The following is a 21688-nucleotide window of genomic DNA, read 5'->3' as shown; positions in this document are numbered from 1 at the left end:
GATATTTGCCTAATGAAGGGTCACAGGAGTGGTCTGCTACACCAAGGTGCTTGGTAGTCTTCCATCACAACATCAAATGAATCATGACTCAGGGATCTGAGGATCTTTTACTTCGGAGGAGTTCCTTGGAGGGTCCCACCTGGCCCTGCAAAAATTGTCTTTGAAGAGGAGGGTTTAAACCTGCAGCAAACGCCAGGCAGGTTGCAGGGTGCAGGAGAGGGTCCCTGCAGGTGTAGGTTGCTATGTGGCACTGGGCTGCTCCTTGTTTCTGGAACCTTCTTCCTTGGATTTGCAGAATTTTAAAATAATTTGGCTTAGAGTGAGCCATCAGTTGAGAAGTGTGGGAGGAGCTGGCCTGCGTTAAAGGCAGTATTTTCTCACCACCCCTGAAACTCAGAGCCTTCAGAGGATCTAGTGACTTTTAATTTTGGAAACAAGAACACCTTAGATCTGAAAGTACACCAGCAGCTCCAGCTTCAGGCTGGGCAAGGTGTGGAAGTGACAGCACTGAAGCAGTGGAGCTTTGTCCTGAAGGACAAACTGTCTCTATAGAGAGGGAATTCAGAAATTTATTTTATTTTGCTTTGCTTTCAGGCCTACAGATAAAGATCTGCATTTCCTCTACATCAGCAGATCTCAGATTTACAATCTTCTTGAAGACATCCAAATGATCCTGTTAATGTTTGTTCAAGAGATCTTTCTTTAATAAAATAGCTGCGTCTTCTAGAGACTGTCTTAACCTGCTCATTCCCTTTTGCTGTACTGAAGAGCAGAGAAAGAATTAGAATAATCCTTCTCGTAACCCCTCTCTGCCTTTCCAAATTTAACACAGAAAGCATTTAATACTCAGAAGCTGAAAGTTATAAGGCATGTACTTGAAAAAATCACACCACCTTTTTAGGAATAGGAGATTATTTTTTTTAATGTATGGGATTAAGAATGAAAAATTAAAAAACATGGAGGGATCTCATTTCATGTGAAGCAACAGTAAACAGTAGCCTTTTTGAATAGGCACTCCTTTTTTTTTCAACCTGCCTGCCAAATTGCAGCGTTGTTTGCAGCATGCCTTTTTATGTATGCTGGGAATGCAATGCCTGTCGTTAAGCTGCTTGTGCGTGCCTTGCCGTGTCCAGGCACTTCCTCAAAGCCAAAGGGATTCCTCCGACTTCCAGGGGCCGCTGCAGCCCAGCTGCCATCAGAACTTGGGTGAGCCCAGCTGGGATGCTGCCTTCGAGCTGCTGGACCAGGGGACAGCTGATGGTGGCATTGCACCTCATGGGCAGTGGGATGGGACCTGTGTCCCTCTGTTCCCTCCACCCTAATCCCTTCTGCTCCTCTCTGCCAAGGAGATGTACACTGGAGCATCCTGCCTACCCCTAGCATCTGGTCCAAAAGGACGTAGATCTCCAATAGGTCTCATGCTGTTTTCTGCTTGCCCTGGGATGTCCCACAAAGCATTCATTACCCATATTTAGGCCTCACAAACTGAACTGCAGGATGCCGGCAGTCCGGGCTCAGTCGCTTGCTGGAGGAAGAGGAAGTCTGACTCCGCTTCCTTGGTTTTCCCTCAGCACCCATGAACTTGTTGCGTTGCTTTTGCGGTGTCGGCTGCTCTCCTCCGGATCTGGCGAGGTACCAAATGTGCTTGGTGCTTCTGGAAGTGCTGGCTGCTGTTTCCTGGTCTCAAATAGCTGCTCGGTACAGAGGAACTGCAAATACCCATGTAAGGCATCAGCCCTGGTAATACTTAGCTGTTTTTTAATGTGTGGTCTATCTGCAGCAGCTTTTGCCCTGGAACATCAAAACACTTTTCAAAATAAACAGTAAGGAGTTATGCCTGACAACACGCTATAAAGTTGGTATTTTTATGGATTAAAGAAAAACAGAGGAAACATGTTCAAAATTGCACAGGAAGTCTATGGCTGGAGTGGAAATGTGTCATCTCCTTCCAGACCTTTCTTCTTGACATGCCTTCTCCCATTTCACCCTATCTTGTGGTGACAAATGCCCTAGATTTGTGTGTGTTCATGCATATCCTTCAATGTGCCTCAAGTTGCTCAGGATAGTAATCACCTTGTGAACTTGGTTTTGAAGCTTCTGGTAGTTCTCATGGCAAAGTTGGAGAACTGGAGCTCTGTGCATGTGTGTGTGTGTGTGATCAGCGCCTGGAGTTTATCCTGGGAATCAGCTTTCTCTTGGATCCTGGCAATGTTCCTGTCTCTGCATTGTTTTCCAACCCCAAACCCATAGTCCATGGGAGGATCTTTCTAGTGCTTCTGTGTTCTTTTGTAAGCAGCGGGTTAGAGCTACTTACTGGGTTTAACAGGGGGAAGATGGTTGACGTGTTTTTATCTTTCAGAGCAAAGGCAAGATGCAAACGCATGCCCTTTACTGGATGCTAAGGCTGTTTCGTCTGAGGAGCAGGAAGGTGGTACAAGAAAACCATCGCATAATTTCTGTAGTAGTGGACTTTGCAGGATGTGGCTTGAAAAGACTAGAAAGAAATTTGCAGACTGACAAGATTTAGGGAGGTGGTCATAAGGGTAGAAATACAGGTGCTGTTTTGGTCAAACTGTCACTGCATGCATGAACTGAAGGAAAAATGGTAGCAATGCTAACATCTAAATGCATGCAGAAGTTTATCAACAAATAATATGTGCAGAGGTTCTCTGGCACAGCTGCTAGTTTCAGAAGTAGTTTGGCTGAGAGCTTATGGTCTGTTAAATAGTTTTGCAAAAACATTTAATAGATACTTATTTCTTAACTTTTAAAATTTTTGTTATTCTGTCTTTTAATTTCAGGGGCCCTAACTGTCTTGGTTTTGTAGATTTGGGAAGCAGCTTACATGTTTCTCATATTATAGCAAGGAAACAATACAGAATTTTTTTTCCCCTGTGTTTGAACACCAGGTCATTTTTTTTGCCATGCCACATTTGAGGTACCTGTATTTGAATGTTCATTTGAGGTACCTGTATTTGAATGTTCATTTGAGGTACCTGTATTTGAATGTTGACCTTTTAGTCATGGCTGAGGTGGTGGGAAGGACAAGTAGAGTCCAGTCCTGAAAGTGCCTGTGTCTAGCTGTGATGGAAAGAAGCATCGTTAACTCTCATTAACAGCATCACTAAAATGGATAAGCCTTCTTTAAGTCTGGTTTTGAGGGACCAACTTCTCTTAATCTTTTGTTGGTGATAAGTCACAGACACTGTTGAAGCAACTTTTTTTTTTCATTAGGAATGAAATTTGGTGCTCTGAAGGGAGACTGTCCTCTGTAAAGAGCACATAGGCAGGTTGTGGTGGTAGCTGGGATTGCTAAATGCTGGAATTCCCTCATTGTGTGCACACTTGTTTCCTGGGCTTGTTTGCTGTAATAATGACCTGCCATCACGTGTTGGCTTCCAAGTAGTGGCTAGGCAGGGATCTTTTGTGAGAGGTGATGGTACTGGAGGCAGTCTCGTTTTCTTCCTCCCCCTTGCTTTTTCTTTGGCTGCTCCTTCCAGCTTTCTGGAGTGGCTGCCACGTCTTTATGTCATGGTATATCCATGTATATTGTATGAGTTAGGATGTGTAAAGTGAGCAGAGATGTTAGGAAAGAAGCCCTGTTGGTTTCCCCCCATTCCCCAGTTATTTGTGATTGCTTGTCACTCTTGCCTAGGCCAGGGCTGTGTTAGCATCACATGCAATCCTGTATCAGGTAATCTTGATTGAAGAAAGAAAGGCTTTGCTCATCATTCACAAGGTGATTCTAGCTGGGGGAAATGAAATCCTAACAATACTTGAGTTTATTAGGTATTCTCTCTTAAGATCCTGTTTTCTGAGATGAATAGAATCGTCATCGCTGGGAGTGTTGATGATCTGATGGTGGAGGCAGAGATGAAAGATAAGGCTGTACTTGCACCTACATGCCATATCTTCAGCTCCCTTACCGCTGACCTATCCACCAGTAAAAATACTCTGTTGTTTGTTTGCAATTACCTCCTATCTCCCAGGGCTCTGCCAAAGCCATAGCATGGCATGGTTCCCCAGGGTGGCCATGCCAAGCTGGACATGCAGACCTCCATCCTGGTTCCTCCCAGGGCTGGTCTGTCCTCTCTGCTGTGTTTCTGACCCACTTTTTCTTGGGTCTCTTCCAGGGCAGCCTGGAGAAACGTAGCCTGAAGGCCTTCTTTTTAAGTTATTTTCCTTCAAGAAATCAGACTTAAGCATGTTATGTGTCTTCTAGTTTGTTTGCTTGGAAGATATTGGCACAGACTTGCCTCTGCTTTGAATGGTATCTATCTCGAGGCAGAGCTAAAACTTGTCATTACTAAGTGTGTACTTACGTGTTGAGTGTGTGACACATTCATGGGAGTCATAAAAGTAGAACAAATGAACTTCTGCCTGCAATGAACATGAAAATGGAGACTGGAAAGCTGGAGTGGTCTACTTTGGATTCACACTAGTAGGTTTTCCTGATCATTTTCAATTGCTTTTACTGAAGCTAGAGATGGTTCTTGAAGATTTTCACATAGCGGTCAACTGGACTGTTTGTTTTATCTCGCTTGCAGTTTCTTGATGAATTTCACTCACTGATTTCAGTACTAAATATAAATGCAAGTGGCAAACAGTATAATTAGGTAGATAAAATCTATCTTAGCTACAGGCTTATTCACATAATGGAGAAATGTTGGTTTTCTTCTCCTCCCCCTCCCCCCCCCCTCCCCCTTTTGCTTTGGAATAGTGTCTCCTGAAATTCTTAAACTAATGAGCAGACTAAATGGAAATTGTGCATTATCTGTTTTTAAATGTCTACAGAAGATGACTTCTAAGGTAGTGAAACATTAGTAAAAAATGGAAATAAAAAGCAGAGTCATCAAAATCAATTACAATAAAATCAAGCACCTGCTAATTTTTCTGAAATGGCATTTGCCAGTAACTTGCATTTGCGTGTTTTCTCTGCCCCAACCGTTCAATTGCATATTGAGGAACCTTTCTCTGTGCTCTCTGCAGAAACTTGGATGTTACAGCCCTTCAGTTTTAATTTTTTGGATCTTGGATGATTTTATCTCTGATCCTCTTAGCTTTGCTTTTTTTTTGGTTGCACTTTGGGTTTATGGCGAAAATCAGAAAAGGAAGCCCCTGTAGCTTTACACCAGTGGAAAGTACAAGCTCCTTCCCTACTTTCTCTAGCACTGGGCATCTTTAATGCTTCCAGCTTTGAATTCTTGTGTTTATTTGAACTCAAGCCTAGCGTAATATCAAATTAAGCTCTTGGGGTTTTCTTGATGTTTCAGATGGAAATTCACTGGGGGCTTTGAGCCTGGTTTTGTTTATTTTCTTTCCAGGCATCTCTGTTTGAAATGTGCTGTAGCTAGACAAGGAGTAAGAGTAGCACAAGAACCCTGTTCTTTTTGCTCGTTTTTGCCTAAAATATCTTCCAAAGCCATGATCTAGGTAGACAAAGACCTTTTGGACAGACATGTGTGTCTATGGGGACCCGATTGCCCTCCATCAGGCAGTGTGCAGCTGCAGTGGGTGCACTCGTAGTGCTCTTGGCAGGATCAGAGAGCCACCAGCTTTGCCTTGGAAAGAGCTGGTTGTAGGAGCCTGCCTCCCTGCCATAGACAGAGTCAGGCAGAGGTGAGTGCTGATGGAAAACGTGTTTTGGGGTGTACGTGTGTGTGTCTGTGTGTTTTTCACCTTCAGTGACAGTGGAGCAGCATTTCAGCACAACTTTGCCAGAGGTGGGGCTGTCAGGGGTCACCCAGGGCTGCGCCTTGGTGTGGGGTCACCCAGGGCTGCCCCCGACCCTCCTTCCCTTGATGCCGTGTAGTTTCTGAATGTGGGTAGTTCCCTTGGGTGGTGAAGCACCTTCTCACCTACTGGGCTGGTGGGTGGGATTCTGACTTCTGTCAGGGTCTTTTCACCCAGGGTAGGTGATCAGCGTGGTGAAGTGGTGTTTGGTGCTCAGATCTGGAGCATCGTGCCGTAGTGAGCTCTTAATTAGCTCTGTGTTTGATGGGGCTGCCCCACGCTTGGCATTAAGGCGCATCTGTGCATGTCTTCAAACACAGCCCATAATTGACAGCGTGTTGCACTAAATCTTGTCTTGTATGTGCTTTTCCTGATGATCCATTGGTTCGGTGAAATTGTTTAAGTGTTAAGCATTACTCTCGCTTGTGTTTTGAAAGACAAGCCCTGGGACTTGTTATGAATTCTACTTTGACAGCAGTTGCAATAGCTGTGCATTGTATAATTGAGCAATCAATTCCAGCATGCTATATTGATGTTTTCAGTGCAGACACATGATTATAATAAACTGTAATGCTCTTTCAGTAATTAGACAAGTGGCTGTAAATTTAAAAGGCAAACTTTAAAAGCACTGGAACTTTCAGAAATCCAGTTTTATTACAATTTAAAAAATAATTACTTTGTTTTAGCTCTCCTCAGAGTGCTGTAATTTGGGACAGGCACAGCTGGCATACGTAGACCTCTCCCCAGCATCTTGGAAATCCAGTCCTGCTGGTGATACAGCATTCAGACTGGTGGAAAGGATTTTGTTTTCTTTCCCTGATGTGGGGAGAAGGGAGTAGAAGTAGTCGGGCAGCATGACAGCTGATTTAATTTTGTTTTCAGTGCATGACACTTAATTGGAAGATTGCTTAATTCTAGGAACTACTGTTCTGCACTGCCATACCACATAATGTATTTAGGTCATGGCTGTAGCGTTTGGTCAGAGTACCTGATTGTGCTTAACATCACTGTTTTCCAGATTCAAGTGGTGATTTGTGTAAGTGATAGGTAGCTTTTGAGGCAGTGTTGCTCAAACTTTCCACTGTAAGGTTTCACATACAGCCTAGGAAATGTGACTGAGAAAATACCTTAAAACAAGTGGAAGGCTTCTACTTCTTTTAAAATTTATTTATTTCCAGTCCCCCTCTCCACTCCTTTCAGTAAGGTTGGAAGTGGTGGAAAGGAATGGTAAGAGATTAAATTTGGCTACAGCTTTAACATTATGTGTGTCTGTGTTTGTAGGATTACAAATTTTTAAGTTTAAATTCTCAGTGAGGTTAAGCAGAGTTTTCTCTTGTGAATCCCTAAACATGAACTGCTCCCTCTAACCAGAGGTTTCTGGGTTGTTCCCCACCTGGGTCTGTCTCTGAGCCACAGTGGCTGAGGTGACCGGTTATTTTGCAAAGACCCATGTGGCAGGATGTATGCTGGCTCCAGCTGTGCTGCAATCCAGAGGTGCATCCCTCACAGTCAACTGCACCTGCTCTTGGAGACACCAGAGTATGGGCAGATACGTGGGATCTTTCATGACTGCCTCTTTGGAAAACACCCAGCTGAGGATGGAAACTTTGGGTGTGTAGGGTGCTTCTGAGTCGGGACTAAATGATTGCTGGAGCAGTTCTTTTTGGTTTGCCAGGAGCTGGGACTTCAATCCGAACTGTTTACAGGCTCCCATTTCCATATCTGTATTTAAGGGCGATGAGCTGATGGGCCAGGAGATGATGGTCAGCCTGCTGTAGTCATTGGGAGGGCTGGCCTGTTGCCTTGCATCCTTTATGCTGTGCATCTGCCCTCAGCAAGATGGGACCCTGTCCAGGCTCACGCTGTGTCCCTGCTCCCTCTCCTCTCCATGTAAGCGTGGCTGCCAGGACACTTGCAGGGCCAGAGGGATGGCCTTGCTGCCCATGCTGGGGGACTGTTCGGGGTTGAGGCACCTGCCATCCTCTTCTCCCTTCCCCTTTGCCACCTGAGAAGTGGTGCAGCGTTAAGAGAGGTTTATGGATGGTGATACTGGGATAAGCTGCCTGGCTATAAGCAGTTACGAAATGTTTTAGTTGTCTTCCACAGCTGAATTCTGGTTCTCACTCATCTTTTGTAGTCCAGGGTAATACTAAGTTGTCCTATTTGTTCCAGTTTGCTGAGTGATTTACAACCAAAAGCTTGGCCTTTCCAACTAACAATTTTTATATTACATCTAATGACAGCTCTGCTCCAGAGTAGTGACTTGTGGTCTGCAGGAATAGCTGGCATTGTATCGTGAGCTGAATAATACTTTTTTTGTAGTGTCATGAGAAAGGAGGGTCTTTTTTACTCCCAAGTGCAATTTTTGTTAGAAATACTCAAGTAAAAAAGTTTGCAGTGTATATCCTACCTACAGCTACAGAAGGCATGTGTGTGTGGGACTGAAATCATAGAATCATAGAATTGTTTAGGTTGGAAAAGACCTTTAATATCATGGAGTCCAACTATTAACCCAGCACTGCCAAGTCCGTCACTAAACCATGTCCCTAAGCACCACATCTACACGTCTTTCAAATACCTCCAGGGATGGTGATTCCAGTATCTCCCTGGACAGCTTGTTCCAATGCTTGACCACCCTCTCAGTGAAGAAATTTTTCCTAATATCCGATCTAAACCTGCCCTGGAGCAACCTGAGGCTGTTTCCTCTTGTCCTGTCACTTGTTACCTGGGAGAAGAGACCGACCCCCACCTGCCCGCAGCCTCCTCTCAGGCAGCTGTAGGGAGTGATAAGGTCCCCCTGAGCCTCCTTTGCTCCAGGCTAAACACCCCCAGTTCCCTCAGCTGCTCCTCATAGGATTGCTCCCTAGACCCTTCACCAGCTCCGTTGCCCGTCTCTGGACACGCTCCAGCACCTCCACGTCCCCCTTGCAGTGAGGGGCCCAAACCTGAACACAGGATTCGAGACGTGGCCTCACCAGTGCCGAGTACAGGGGGACGATCACTGCCCTAGCCCTGCTGGCCACACCGTTTCAGATACAAGCCAGGACGCTGTTGGCCTTGTTGGCCACCTGGGCACACTGCTGGCTCATGTCCAGCCGGCTGCTGACCAGCACCCCCAGGCCCTTTCCCACCAGGCACTTCCCAGCCCCCCTTCCCCAAGCCTGTAGCGCTGCGTGGGGCTGCTGTGTCCCAAGGGCAGGACCCAGCACTTGGCCATGTTGAACCTCACACAGTTGGCCTCGACCCATCGATCCAGCCTGTCCAGATCCCTGCCTGCCCTCCAGCAGATCAACACTCCCACCCAGCTTGGTGTCACCTGCCAGCTTACTGAGGGTGCCCTTGATCCCCTCGTCCAGATCATTGATAAAGGTATTAAACAGGATTAAACTGCCTGGGGAACACCACTGGTGACCAGTCGCCAGCTGGATGTCACTCCATTCACCACCACTCTTTGGGCCCGGCCACCCAGCCGGCTTGTTACCCAGTGCAGAGTGCACCTGTCCGAGCCGTGAGCAGCCAGTTTCTCCAGGAGAATGTTGGGGGAGATGGTGTCAAAGGCTTGACTAAAGTCCAGGAAAAAACATCCACAGCCTTTCCCTCATCCACTAAGGGGGTCACCTTGTCATAGTAGGAGATCAGGTTAGTCAAGCAGGACCTGTGTTTCATAAACCCAGGCTGGCTGGGCCAGATCACCTGGTTCTCCTGTACATGCCATGTGATGGCACTCAGGATGATCTGCTCCATAACCTTCCCCGGCACTGAGGTCAGGCTGATGGGTCTGTAGTTCCCTGGATCCTCCTTCTGGCCTGTGGATGGGCGTCACATTGGCTAACTTCCAGTCAACTGGGACCTCCCCGGTTAGCCAGGACTGCTGGTAAATGATTGAAAGTGACTTGGTGAGCAGTCCTGCCAGCTCCCTCAGTACCCTTGGGTGGATCCCATCCAGCCCCGTAAACTTGTGTGTGTCTGAGTGGTGCAGCAGGTCACTGACTATTTCCCCTTGGATGATGATGGCTTCATTCTGCTCCCCGTCTTCTAGCACAGGGTGCTGGGTGCCTAGAGAACAACTGGTCTTACTAAAGGCTGAGGCAAAGATGGCATTACATATCTCAGGCTTTTCCTCATCTTTTGTGGCCATGTTCCCCCCCAGCCCCATCAAATAAAGGATGGAGATTCTCCTTAGCCCTCCTTTTGTTGCCAATGTATTTATAGAAACATTTTTATCGTCTTTTGTAGCAGTAGCCAGATTAATTTCTAGGTGGGCTTTGGCCCTTCTAATTTTCTCCCTGTATAACCTCATGACATCCTTGTAGTCCTCCTGAGTTCTGTCCCCTTCTTCCAAAGGTCGTAAACTGTCCTTTTTTTCCTGAGCTCTCTGTTCAGCCAGGCTGGTCTCCTTCCCTGCTTGCTTTATTTTGGCACATGGGGATGGCCTGCTCCTGCGACATTAAGATTTCATTCTTGAAAAATGTCCAGCTTTCCTGGACCCCTTGGCCCTTCAGCACTGCCTCCCAAGGGACTCTGTCTACCAGTCTCCTAAACAGGCTGAAGTCAGCCCTCTGGAAGTCCAAGGTAGCATTTCTGCTGAACCCCCTCCTTATTTATCCAAGAATCGAAAGCTCTTATCGTTTTGTGATTGCTATGCACAAGACACCCTCCAACCATCACATCACCCACAAGTCCTCTGTTTACTGTTGTGGTTTAACCTGGCAGGCAGCTAAACACTGCACAGCCATTTGCTCACTCCCTACCCCCCACAGTGGGACGGGGGAGAGAAATGGAAAAAAAAGTAAAATTCATGGGTTGAGATAAAGGTGGTTTAATAGGACAGAAAACAAAGGGAAAGTCTCATCCTGAGCAGCTCCCCTGGCCAGCTTTCCTCCTAGTTTATATAATGAGCATGTTGTCATATGGTATGGAATATCCCTTTGGCCAGTTTGGATCAGCTGTCCTGGTGGTGTCTTCTCCCAGCTTCTTGTGTCCCCCAGCCTGCTTGCTTGCAGGGCAGTATGAGAAGCTAAGAGTCCTTGACTACTGCTTAGCAACAGCTAAAATATCAGTGTCTTATCAACAATATTCTCTTCCTAAATCCAAAACACAGCACTATACCAGCTACCGGGAAGAAAATTAACTCTATCTTAGCCAAAATGAGGATATTGACAAACAGCAGGTCCAGTGGGGCGCCTTCCCTAGCTGGCTCCCTCACCAGCTGAGTCAGGAAGTTATCTTCCACACACTCCAGGAACCTCCTGGACTGTTTCCTCTTTGCTGTATTGTATTTCCAGCAGACATCTGCTAGGTTCAATTTCCTCACAAGAACAAGGGTTAGCAATTGTGAGGCTTCTCCTGGCTGCTTATAGAATATTTCATCTGCCTGTTCATCCTGATTGGGTTGTCTGTAAAAGACTCCCACCATTATATCTGCCCTGTTGGCCTTGCCTGTGATTCTTACTGATAAACACTTAACCCTGTTGCTGCCATCATTAAGCTCTAGACAATCAAAACATTCCCTAACACACAGGGCTACCCCATCACCTCTCCTTCCTTGTCTATTCTTTCTGAAGAATTTATATCCATCCATTGCAACACATCTAGTTGTGCGAGTCATCCCACCGTGTTCCTGTGATGGCAACTGTGTCATAGTTTTCCTGCTGCACAGTGGCTTCCAGCTCCTCCTGTTTGCTGACTGTGCTGCGTGCATTGGTGTAGATACACTTCAGTTGGGCTATTGGTCCCACCACCTGTTTGGAGGGAGAAGGCCTAATTCTTACATGACCATTCTCGGGTGCTTCTGTGGTTTCTAACACATCAATAACCCTTCTGTCTTTGCTGCTGCATGGATCTCCATCCCCTACCTCCACTGAAACGTCTGACCTCACTAGCACCTCAAGCACTGGTGTGCTGCACCCGGGCTTATCTCTAGCAAGCCTGGTTTTATCCCTTTCCACCCTCAAATCTAGTTTAAAGCTCTTTCAATGAGCCCTGCTAAGTCCTGTGCAAAGATTCTTTTCCCCCTTTGAGACGAGTGTACTCCATCTGTCGCCAGCAGGCCTGGTGTTGTGTAGAACAACCCATGATCAAAAACTCCCAAAGTATTGATCTGCTGGCTCTTCCTGTAGAATGCAATTGCACAAATCCTTTTGCACCAAAATAACTTCTGCTTAATCTGCGTTATATTTTGTACCCTGAGTGCACAGCAGGGCAGGTGGGGCTGGCTGTGGTGGCAGCTGCACTGTGGCCTGGCTTTACGAGTCCTCCTGAGGACTTTCTTTCCTTTTTTGTTCACCTCAGCTTGGTCTGTGAAGGCCAGTAGTGTGTTATTTAAGAGCGGTGAACATGTTTTGACTAGTTTCTGTGAGGCACTTGATGTGTTCTTGAGTACTCGGTAAAAAGTAATAATTGAAGAATGCGCAGGCTCCGTTTCCTTAATGAATGCCGTTCCTTTCTGTGGATTAACCTGCGAGCCGACAATGTTGCATAACGGCTATTCTGTTGTGTGGCCCTTTCACACAATAAACACGTTGGCCACAGGCTTTGGGAATGCAACTTAAATACTACCCGGCTAGCAACCGAAAGGAAATTGTGTTCAATTTGGTCCTTCTTTTGCTAAATAAATAAATAAAGGGCCCAGCAACCTCTGAGGTTGGTGTTTTGTTGTTGGCAAGTCTGGTGCAGAAAGGGTTGTTAGTATAGGCTTGCGTTTCTGAGTCAGGCTCCCGTGCTGACGAAGCAGAAATAGTTCGAGGTCTGAAAATACTGCCTGAGTTTTTTGAAAATAGTTCATGTGGACACAAAGCTGTTTACAGATCACTCACTGGCCACATGCCAGTTTCTCAAGGACAAGGTGTTTTGGGTTTTTTTTGCTTTAGAATCACAGCTGTACTTGGCAGGGTATCAGAAGATAAAAATGCTGGAGTCTTCTGGTACAAGTTCTCAGTTAATTAAAATACATATAACTTTAGGCTAAATGTATGTTTTCATCTTTCAAATAAGTTGTTAAAATATTTCTTAATTTGCTTTTACATATGGGGGTCACAGTATAAAACACGGTCCCCGTTCTTTTTAGGAACGCCTCCTCTTGTAATACTTCCTCAGCATATCTGATGCCCCAGAAGGTAGATTTTAGTTTCAGCAGTAAATTGTGGCTCCCCAGTCCATCATGGTGAGGAGATGTGACTAACTGGAAGTGGCACTGATGACGTTTGTAATGGCTGAAGGAAGAGGTGCCAACCAGTGTCTGCCCTCAGTAGGAAAAGCAAAAAGCCCTAAACCACACAAGTTCCGCTCCTCCTTCATTGTGTGTTGTAGCTCTGGAGCAGTATTGACTACTGGACTGGAATTTAATTCTATTTATATATATAAATGTGTATTTAAGAGTTCATTAACTTCCCTTCTTTACTGCTCATGTTCTGGAATTTTTTAAAGGTGGATGTGAAATCTTTCATTTTAACCACGTTGAAATAAAACTCATTATGCAGCCTGACTTCCCTGCTCTGCTTGGCTATATTGTTCCACTGGGATGGTATAAATTAAAATAGTTCTCCATTCCCTTGCCCCTCATTAATGTTAAGCTGTCCAATGATGGCTTCAGAGCCTCCCCACACAGTGGGCTTGTTAGCGTCTTGTGGTGCAGCTGGACGAAAGGCAGGACTCTCTCAATGCGAACAGCTGAACGTAGCAGTGTGTGAGTTGGGCTCCTCCTTGTCCAGTGGGCTGAACCCACAACAGCGAGCCCAAAACTGTGTTAAAGAAAGAAATAAAAGCAGTGGAGCCAATCGTTCTCCCCTTTTGCTTCCCTTCCCACTATGTCTTTTGAATTTACATTGAGGTTTTGTACCTTCCAAAATAATTCCCCCATCTGCTTAGCATACTTGAAGAAAAGGTTGGTTTCTATTTCGTACCCCTCCCGGTGCTCTCTGGGAGGCCGGTGGAAATTTTGGGATGGATTCTCAAGCAGCCAGGCACCCAAAGCAGCGTAGCCGGATGCATACTCTGTGCCTGCTGGATGCCACCCGGTGAGGGACACCACCCTTTTGCTGCCTGGGGTTGGCCGTCACTCATTTCTCAGAGCTGCTGTTTTTGGCAGTAGACTGAATGCAACAAGGCTGGTAGGGTGTGTTGTGAGCTTGGTTTTCCTTCTTTTGTGGCATATGACCTCTGACAGTGTCCCCCAAGAGAGTGAAAGCTGCTTAGAACAGTGTTGGTGCACGAAGGGGCAGGGACTAACTATGGTTAGTCCCCCAAAGAAAAGTATGTCTTGTGGCACTTCTGTGTACCCGATGGTTAAATACTTAAATTTGTCAGGAGCATCTCTCCTCTTCTTTCAGAAGGTCCGTGCCCAGCACTGAGGTGGTTTCTCAGTAGCTTCTTGGCGGTAAGTGGAGTGAAATGGGCCCAGGCTTGCCTGGGTTTGCAGGAGGCCTTGGTCACAAGGTGTAAATTGCTCCTTTCGGTCAGAAAGCTCAGATTTGCATGTCTGGGGTGATGGGTTAAATGTCAATATCAATTCATTTGAAGAGCAAACAAAGAGAAGCCGCCCCAGGCTCTTCATCCAGGCTTATTTCAATGTCACTCCGGAGACTCTGCCCTTCATTTGCTGTCTCTCTCAGCTGAGGAGGTGCCGGTGTTGTTTCAAAGCCTCCCTCCACCCATGTGGGGACCCTGGCAGGTCATTTTGAGCCACGCTTAGTCTGAGGTGGAAGCAGTGTGTGGTGTGTGATGTCCCTCTGAAGTAGCACTGGGTGGTTGTGACAGTGGGGTGGCATCTGGTGAGCACAAGGCTTGCTCTGGTGACCTGTGGTGGTCCCCTTCAACCTGATTAATGCCGGCCCTGCTGCAAGGGCTTGCTATGGCCACACCACCAGATCAGGCCTGCCTCTCCTTCCGGTGGCCAAGATCCGATGGAGGGTGTTTGGAGATGTAAAATGAGAAGTCATCTGTATCTGTAGCCCATGTCAGTTTGTATCTAGAAGTACATGCTTTATTATTTTGCTCTTAATTCTGATCTTGATGTTCTCTTTACCTGACCTGTTTTTAATTATATTTGCCAGAAAGAAATTGTTCTGGGTGAAAGGGGCCATTGCAGCAGGTCGTCAAAAGAGACAAGCTAGTGTTAGGAGGGTTTGGATTTAGTGACTGGTAAAGTTGTTAAGGTAGGGTGAAGAACTGCTTTGAATGAGACCTGGACACAGCAGATGTTAACTGATGTTTCCAGAGGAAGCCAATACACTCTGAGCCAATGGTGTCCATGTGGGAGGTATGCCTCTACTCTGGTTTCATTCTTCTGTTTAGTTTGAGGTTTTGTTGGTGCCTTTCAGTAGTGTCCCAACTAAATTACCTAGGTATGTTTAAAACCAGAAAAAAGTACAGGCAATAATGAGGTTAGAGGCTCATTTTGAAGAGGGCTGAGGATGAGGACTCTATTATAAAGAGAAAGTGAGTGATGGTGTATTTAGTGAAGGTCACTAAATCTGGGCACAGCCTGGTGGTGATAGCATGGGTTGATGACTTTGAGGATGGCTCTTGAAGAAGGTATTTTCCAGGCTGGGGACTCAAGCTGCTTAGCTCATGTGTCCTTGTAAAAGAAGCATCGAATCTGGAGCAGGGAGCTCTGGGTAACCACCTTGAAGAGCAGCAAAGCTTGATCCAGCAGCTAGCTAGCCGATGGCTGGGGTGTCTGGTGGAGGGGCAGCACTCAGCAAGGCATATCTTTTAAAAAACTTCTTGATGGCCTGAAGTTGAGGCCTTGTGGAAAAACACATCACAGCCTTGCTGTCGGTGTTGCCAGTGGACGCTAATTCATCGATCTTTCCTGCTTGGTGCTTGGGAGGGAGAAGGAAGAGGGGAATCTGTAAGCTCTGCTTGATAAGGGAATGAATGTTTTGTGTCATTTGAGCCAGGAAATATGTTGCCCTGGGGGATCCCAATTGGACTGGGATTGGCGTGACTGGGTAACGAAGGGCCAGCCATTCTTAAACTGCACCACTGCTAGATCTCTTGCCTTCCCCTTCCCCTGCAACACCCCCTTATTTTGGCAGCTTTTTTTCATCTGTTGCTCAATCATGTGTCTCAATGGCTGTGAACTGAAATGGGCGTAATCATCAGGCCTCATTTAGGCAAATCTGTCAAAGGTCCTATGGGAGGTTGGCATTGTTTCCCAGGTAGAGTGGCAAGAGAGTTGTCTGCCATTGCAGTTCTTTTCCTGACCTCTCCCATCAGATAAAAACATCTCCTGCTGATCAGTGAGGCTAGCTGACCGCTGGGCAGGGTGCTGGGAGTCAGCAGAGATGTCTCCTAACTGAGCTCTGCCATTGACCTGTTGCAATCCTGGGAAAGTCAGAATGTGGTTTTTCTGCCATGGTTTTCCCACTATCCTTTTTTTTTTTTTTTCCCCCTCCCCTTTCTTTTTATTTTTCCTGTTTAGGCAATGAGCTGTTTGGTAGAAAGAAATGCCTTGGTAATGTATGTTCAGCGTCTTTCAGAGTGGGAAAGCTACCACGAAAGTAGCAATCGAAGTAAAAAATCATTTTTTTTTTTAGCAGGTAATATGTTTTCACTCTGACCCTGGAAGTACAGGACTGATAATAACTGTGTGTCTTTCACACTTCACAGAATGCAGTACTATGCATGAGTAAATTGTCATTATTATTTCTTCGATAGACAGCTAGTGAGCCTGTGGATATCTAAAGTAGGGTAGAAAGTATATTGTTTTCTGTTTTGCTTTCCAGGCATCTGATGTCAAGAGTTAGACAGAGGGAAAACACAGAACCCTGTCCTGCCTTTGACTTAAACAGTGGGAGTCTTTAATAGCTTCTGCTCGGTTTGGGTTTAGAAGTCATCTAACAGGAAGAAAGAACATTGATGTTGGCCTTTTTTGGTTCTTGTGTGTTTCTGCAGTGATTTGCCAGGCTTTTGTACTGAGGTTGTTTGTTGATATTTATTCTAGAAGGAGCTTCCATGGCAGACAAACATTACCCCCTTTTTACAAATTTATCTCCATCACTGGAGGTTATGATTATTTAGCTTACAGAATGATGTATCAGTAGGAGCAACATTATTTTGGCTACAAATGCAACTAGGTAGACCTTCTACTTAAGAACATGTTAGATTTTATTATTCGTTTGATCTAGTCTTTCCAGGGAGTAGGAAGAAATGTAGAGTCCAAGTATTCGCAATCCAAAGCTGGTTGATCTGCAACTCTTTATGCTGGCAAATGACAAAAAGAACTGATGGTAAACATGCATTGGAATAATAAGGTATCATTTATTGCACTGGTGTGTGCAACCTAATAGTGGAGTATTGCACCATGGCCTGTTGCCTCAGGCTGGTAGGAGTTTAGAGCCAACTAAATGAGAAGCAAATTGAAAAGTTGATTTTGTCATGGGGGAATTGTACAGCACTGCTTAGAGGTGGTACTACAGTGAGTTTTCATTTTACAGCGTGTTTAAATCTATCCTGCTGCCTCTATGTACATTGTAGCAACTGAAACGTGAATTAGATTTTTTTCTCAATTTAGTTGCTTTTCTTTCTACAACTGTCAGTGTAGGTTGCTCAGAGGTTGGTTAATTGTGTATAGTACAGTGCACAAGATAATCCAAGCTTGCAAGTCTTGAGTCACGCATGCTGCCTTCCTTCCTTAGTGTGTGATGCTCCATATTCTACTTCTGTGCCATTTAGCTGGGAGGCAAGCTTCTGGGAACAGTCCCCCAAAAGGCACATTAATACACAGGTCAGAAACTGTGTTAGTAGGAGAATAACATTTCTGTGCATTATGTATCTTGGATAATTTTGGAGGGGGTGGGAGGTAAATGAGCTGATAGGGTTTCTTTTGCATTTAATTTGCATAGTTCTTTGATAACATTAAGACATCTTAGGGAAAAAAAAAGCACCATGAAAACCAGCACATAACACCGTTTGCCTTTGAACCTTTCCAAAACAAAAGTTTTGCAGTAATAATGTGTGCAGAAGAAGAAAGAGGCAAGAAGTAGGTGTATTAACTGAGTTGAAGAGTGTGGGTAAGCTTGAAATTTATAATGTTTTGCAGATCTTAGCAGTCTACTAAGGATTCCCCTTGTCCCCTCTGCTTTTCAATATGCATAAAGCCCACTGAGATGAGAAATAAACAGCATATTGCTATCAGACATGACTGGAAATATGCTTAAGTAGTGGATTCAGTTTAAGATCCAGTTAGATGCTGCAGTGTTGCTGTGTTGCTAAGAGCTGTATTTTAAAATCCTCCATATATGATGAACTTTTTCTCATCCGCATGGGAAGAAATGGGACAAGATTTAGGGTCAGAAGGCGCAGCTCCATTGACTTGCTCATTCCAACAGGCCATTTAAAAATAGAATGGTGCAGTAGCAGTCTCAAAAATATTGTTATGTTGCTTCCTTGGGAGGATAAACAAGTGCTTTAATATGAGTAAATGCATGAAAAGAAAGGCAGGGAGGATGCGTAAGAAACAACAAGTAGTTTGGAAATCTTGGTTGATAAGATCTTAACATAGAATCATGGAATCATTTAGGATGGAAAAGACCTTCAAGATCGAGTCCAACCATAAAGCTAACACTGCCAAGCCCACCAATGGTCTAATGAAGGGAATGTGTTGTTGGGCTCTTTTCCATGGGGGTGGGAGCCAGGCTCAGCTGACAATGTTGATGTTTTGTTGTGGCCCCCACCCCGAGACCTGGCAAACTCCACTCCTGGGATGACAGAGCCTTTACTACCTGTTGAGGCTACTACACAGTGCAACTTCTGCAGCCTCCTCAGTCTGTTGGCTCTGGAGACAGTCATCATGCTTAACAAGGTGTATCTGAGTTGCTGTCATCTTCATTGCATATTTAACTTTCTGGACAAGGGACAGTTATGCTGTGATCCCCAGCCTCTGCTATTTGGTATCTAGCAATATTTTAAGAAACTTCTGTTTTCAGTCATCATGCACGTTGTGCAATCTCGTGATGTTTTTCAGATACATGGATGGTAATTACTGACAATTTGCTGAAACAAAGCTGCAAGAACCTCTATGGTGCCCTGGGGAGGGGGGAACCTGGGACACTCCAAGGGGCTTCGACTCCACACAACACAGAGGCAGGGGCCTTATTCTGCAAGGAAAATGCTGTCCCACCGGAGTGTTAGCTGGTGGTGTTGCTGAGATGGTGTCTGGATGGGGGCCTTAATGGTTACCACATTTACGAAGTGCCCTGGGAGTTGGATTTTAATAAATTTTAATCCCAGGAGATTGAGTTTAGAGGGTTTTTGCCACCTACGACTTCTGCAGTTCTTTCGTCACATTCAACCACTTTGCATTTTTATTATAATTATTTTTAATGCAGACAAATTTTTCTGAAGCAGAAGCTGGCTATGAAAATCTGAAGATGGGTTTCCGAAATGAGAATGCTTAGCCATTTCATGTTGCAAGCAAAATTATACCAGCATGCTAATAGTTTGACAAGTCTGTTCTTGAGCAGAGCTGTTAAGCAGATAAACAAACAAAAACTCTGCTCATGCTTATGTGTTGTGCTTGTGATGTTTGCTTTTCCCCCTCTCTCTAAAAATGATTTTAATGAAAAGAATGTGGCTTCAAAATGTCCTTTTACTTCTCTCATATAAATTAAAGTCATGCAGCCCCCCCATATATGTAGATGCTTAGAATGTGAATGCTGCATGCATTATGAAAAAGGAATTTGGAGTAATTTTAAACAATATTCTGAAATGACCAGGGTTTAAATTTGGCCTGGGATACTGAGCAGCCCACACTTCCCACAGTCTGCAGTTCCCTTGCTTTCCAGTCCCTTAGGAGGGTTATGGAGAAGCTTTTCCCATCTCTGCTGCAGAGACAGCAAAGTGAAACACGAGCAATCGCTGCGCTTTGCAGTAGCTGTCGTGGCCCAGGTTTTCACAGGGACTAGTGGAGGCACCAGCAGGATCCCGTAAAGCTGCCGGGGAAGGGTGGTTGGGCTGGCGCGCATTAGTCATCCCGAGTGGGCCAGTCTCACAAGGAGGAACGTCATCTTGAGAAAAGCTGTGAAGCTGAGCCCTGGGAAATTTCAGGCTTCTCTCTGGAAATAGCAAGCCCACCAGTAGTTTGTAGATCTAGAAAGACAAATGGAACAAAATTTCCATAAAATATGTGGCATCTTGTGGATGTCTTGCTACCTTTCTGTGTACCACTTTTTCTGGTTAGAGTATGTTCTGCCACCATTTTAGTGTCCCCGCTTTGCTGCAGAATGAACAGTGGAACGGTATTTCACTGTTTTTTTGAAAAGTGTCTTCTTCCTCAGCCCTCCTTAGTATTGTGAGCTTTTGTCCTCTGAGATGTCCTTTTTCCTCTCTTACATTTAGCATATTCCTTTTATACCTCAAACTGTGCTTCCCCATGCCCTTGGGCCTTTTAGTTCCTTCCACAGAGCTGTGGAAAAGAGGGACGGAGCTTAGAGGAGGCATTTTTCCACCTCGATGTAAAACATTTTCCCCTCCTCCCTTGGTGGGATAGTAAATCTTGAAGAGAAGACCACAGGCTTTTGTCATTAGGCAGAGGTCCAGGGTGGGAAATTGGAGTTGCATCTCTCCTGGGCTTGCTGAAAGGCTTTGGTTCAAGAAGTAGTAAGGTCAAGGTGAGGTCAGGCTTGGCCGCTGCACACATGTTATGACCCTAACTTTGTTTCAAAATTGAAACCAGCTTGAGACCAGGTTGTAAAAAGAAATGCATGCAATAAAGAGAATTTACAGAGCCGGCAGAAGCCCGGGTACAGTAATTTATTTATAGAAAGCATGTGGATTGGTTAATAAGGGGAGAGTGCAGCACAACGAGAGTTGTGAAAGAAAGCTGAGGCTGTGAGTTCTGCAGTATTTCATCCTTTCTAATGCACCAGCGTTGCCTGGCCATTACTTCCATGGAGGGCATCATAAGGTGTGGGGTCAGAATTTCTCCAAAGAGACTAGTGGTTTGGGGTGCTTCAGTTCTGGGGTGCCAGTCTCAAAGAGTCTGTGAAGAGGTTAAGAAGTTAGCCCAGGGGAAAAACCCACTACTGATGTCCATCAGCTATAGTGGATGCTGCATAAAGGTTTCTGCCTAGGAAACTTAGAAATTGGTAAGGAGAAAGGTAGAGGAACTGCGACATTAGTGAAATGTTTTGTTGTGTGTTTTATCATTATTTGTGATGAAAGTGAGGAAATGTAGTGGGCATACCTCTTGCTGCAGAGCTTGACTGGTTCAGAGAAGAGCCTTTGGGAATGATGCTTGTGAAAGGTGTTGGGATACCAGGCTGTTTAACTGGAAGTCTCAGGGCAGACTGCTGGGTGTTAAGTGGAGAGCTGAAAAATACCAATACTAGGGCCATTTCTAAGTGCCTGTTAAGAAAAAAAAATACAGAACAGCTAATTGATCCGGCCCCACCTTGTGTAAAAACATACTGGAGAAAAACAGGTTTTTTGTCAGAAGTCAGCTGAGGCGTGTTACAGCTCACCACTGCTGGAGGGGCCCGTGGTGCTGCCTGCCTCCCCTCCCAGCCGTGCGGTCTGCCTCCTGCCAGCTCTGGCTCTGCGCTGACTGCAGAGCAAACCAGTTTGATTTCCTGATCTGCAATCCTTCGCCCCACCCTGCAGTTTGCTTTTTCTGTGCTAACTTTCTGCCATTTTAGTGATCTCAATCAGCTTATCATATGATCCAATGAGTGCCAGAAGGAGCTCAGTGCTCCCCAGAGAAATTTGTGACAGGAGGCTGGAGGGAGGCAGGGGAAGGAAGGGTAGGATCTCTCCACGGCAGGAGCTGGGATGTATTAATTCAGCTCCAGCTGTACTGAGAAACCATACCCTTATGGTGGTGTAGCTAAAGGAGACAATGTCTTGTTCTTGTCTAGCTATTGTGAGACAGGCAAAGAGAGCTATTGCAGGTCTGATGCATCTCTTGAAGATACCTTGCTTTGTTTTACTAGTGAAGACCAAAACAAAGAGAAAT

General features: G+C 45.3%; 1 protein-coding gene across 12 annotated transcripts in view; it reads left to right on the top strand.

The window, feature by feature from the left end:
• MAP4K4 (mitogen-activated protein kinase kinase kinase kinase 4) overlaps window positions 1-21688 on the top strand; it is a 170806-nt gene that overhangs the window by 59122 nt on the left and 89996 nt on the right. The window lies entirely within an intron of this gene.

The sequence above is a fragment of the Falco rusticolus genome, chromosome 2 (genome assembly GCF_015220075.1).
Source record: "Falco rusticolus isolate bFalRus1 chromosome 2, bFalRus1.pri, whole genome shotgun sequence".
In the NCBI taxonomy this organism is placed as follows: Eukaryota; Metazoa; Chordata; class Aves; order Falconiformes; family Falconidae; genus Falco; species Falco rusticolus.
Note: the sequence above shows the minus strand (reverse complement) of the source record. Positions and strands in the feature narration are given on the sequence as shown.